A 2,704-nucleotide genomic window follows, 5' to 3' on the forward strand; every position below is an offset into this window, starting at 1 on the left:
GCTCTGCAGCCCCCCCTCCCCATAAGCCAGCTGCTTATATAGTATAAAACAAAGGTCACCAGTGCACTCTCTTATGGAAAAGCCTGTCTAGACTCCACTGTTCCTCATCCAAGTCAAAACAGAGACCAATGCAGTAATAAATGCACAGGTGGGAGCAGACAGGTCTCACTCAGGTCTGTCACTTCGCTGTTTAACTTGATCACTGGGCCTTGTTTCAGTATCTTTGAAATGAAAATTATGGATTTTTTTTTGAACCTCCTGTAAACACTTGCCCTTTATATGATGTTACATGAGGATATACGTATAATGTAATAATCAACAAAATGTGGCATTTTTACTATCAAAAATGCCATGAGGAGGAAAAGGAGTAGGAACTCCCCGCTACTTTAGAAAAGTGAAAAGAGAACTATATCACTCATTTGCAGTTGGCATTTCATTCCAGAAGGTTAATTATGATCATGAGCTAGGCCATCTATTTTTGTAAAAGTAATGTTATTTGCAAGGAAATGGTTTATCTGAAGCTTTCTGGGGGAGAATCCTGTGGCTTAGCCTGAGAGTTTTGTTGTGAAGTTTCTAGGTCTTCATGGCTTTCAGTAAAATATACTCCTGCTTTGAATCAAGTGGTACTTAGATAAGGGTCAGAATCAAACTGCCAAGAATATCTAGAGTTTCATCCCATTCCCACCCTGCACTGGCCCTAACTCCCAGGTGCAAGGCACAACGCTGAATACTTGCATGCAATAGTTTCGTTACGCCCCTCTATAACAACCTTATGAGGTACAGTCAGTAGTCATTGTTTACGGTAGCTATGTTCATACCATGGTACTGAATGCTGAAATAATGAATCACAAGCACTTGCTCCTATGGGAAATATAGGGTTAGGCTCCTGTGAACTTTTAGTCATGATATTTCAATAAACTAACCAATACTTAACTTTGATTTATGTGTTTTTGTTTAAAGACACCATATGTAATATACAGTGTTGATTCCTAAACATTGAACTCCTCATGGTCAGCAGCACTACTGGTATAACTCATGCCTGCTTGGAGCTTATCTCGCACGTGTATGTTCTCCCTCTTTTCTCCATGGCAGCCTTCTTGCACTCATGAACAGCTCACAGCACTTTGGCAATATGCTTGGTAGCTATTTTAAATAGCACAATCACCAACAGAGAGCACAAAATTGAAAAATAAAAATAAAAGTGCTGCTCAATAGACCACCGTCGTGTTTACAGTCTGAGAGCTGAAACAAAAAGGCAAAGTGTTGCTTTGTTCAACCTCAACTGGGAAAGTACAAACTGGGCAACTCAAGTGTTTCACTGTGCTGCCCGTGTCTGTGCACGTGCACAAAAGCACCATGAGCATCAACTTGGGGATTACAAAGAAATTTTAGCAGGTAGGCAAGTTCATGAAAACAGAATCTGTAAGTAATGGAGATCCACTATAGGTTTATGATTTCCGTTATGTAGATGAAGAAACTGAAGATCAAAGAGGTAAATCACTTCCCCAAGGTCATTCTAATAAGAAGTGGTAGACATGGGCTTCAAACCCAGTTCTGCTTAACTCCAAAGTCAAATACACTTAATCACTCTTATCTCCGGATCTTCATTACTAGGGAACTAGTTACATAAATTATAATAATAAAATCCTACAGAAAGTTCCATAAGGGGATACTTTAGTATCACCTTCCAATTATTTAACAAGAGCTACCAAATGAGATCTTGGGTGCTATTCAAGGACATTTCTATTCATTTTCTCCCTTGATGTTCTCACAATTACTCAATGAGGTAGGTGCTGTCCAAATCTTCATCTGATTGATTAGAAAATTGAGGCCCAGAGAAGTTATGCAAGTTGTTTAAGACCACATGGCAAATGCCTGCGCTGCCTCCAACTCCCCGGGCTCCAGCCGAAGGAGAAGGCGGGTAAGTAAAGAGGTCTTTATACCAGTGATGGGGAACCTTTTGAGCTCGGCGTGTCAGCATTTTGAAAAACTCTAACGTAACTCTGGTGCCGTGTCACATATAGAAATTTTTTGAGTTTTGCAACCATAGTAAAACAAAGACTTATATTGTTGATATTTATTTTATATATTTAAACTCCATTTAACAAAGAAAAATCAACCAAAAAAATGAGTTGTCATAGGTTCGCACTCACTGTCCTAGACAGACAACAGGAAAGCATGCCATGCCCTCTTATTCAGAAAGGCCAGGCTCCCTCTCCCTGGAGCAGGGGTGTCCTCTGGCAGCCCAAGGTTTAAGAGGTCTCTCTCTGGTCCTTTCTGTGTTTTATAAATGTGAACTGACTTCCCACATTTAGAAATTAAGAGATTGTGCTTCAGAGCCAGGGCTTCTGGATCCTTCGGGAAAAGCTGTCAGAAGCTCCGCCACATGGAGAGTGGCGCTTCATTTGCAGGCCCCACGTTAGGTCCCAGGTGACACCAAGTGCTCAGCCTCAACGCAGCCCCCACTCCTCCCTCAGGTCCTCCCAGGCCGCTTTGCTCCTGATCTTCTCTGTCTGGCCCCCAAAAGGCTTTGAGTTTGCTTCACTAGAAGTGTTAGCAGAAGCCCAACATTGGAGTGGGTCCAGGTCGGAGGTCTGACTTTGCTAAACTGACCTTTTTAACCTGATGCCCGTCTAAGTCACTGAGGGCAGACCCCTCCCACCACTAAAGGTATCGTTGGTCTGCCCCACAGGAGCTAGACTAG

Source organism: Myotis davidii, unplaced genomic scaffold (assembly GCF_000327345.1).
Source record: "Myotis davidii unplaced genomic scaffold, ASM32734v1 scaffold363, whole genome shotgun sequence".
NCBI lineage: Eukaryota > Metazoa > Chordata > Mammalia > Chiroptera > Vespertilionidae > Myotis > Myotis davidii.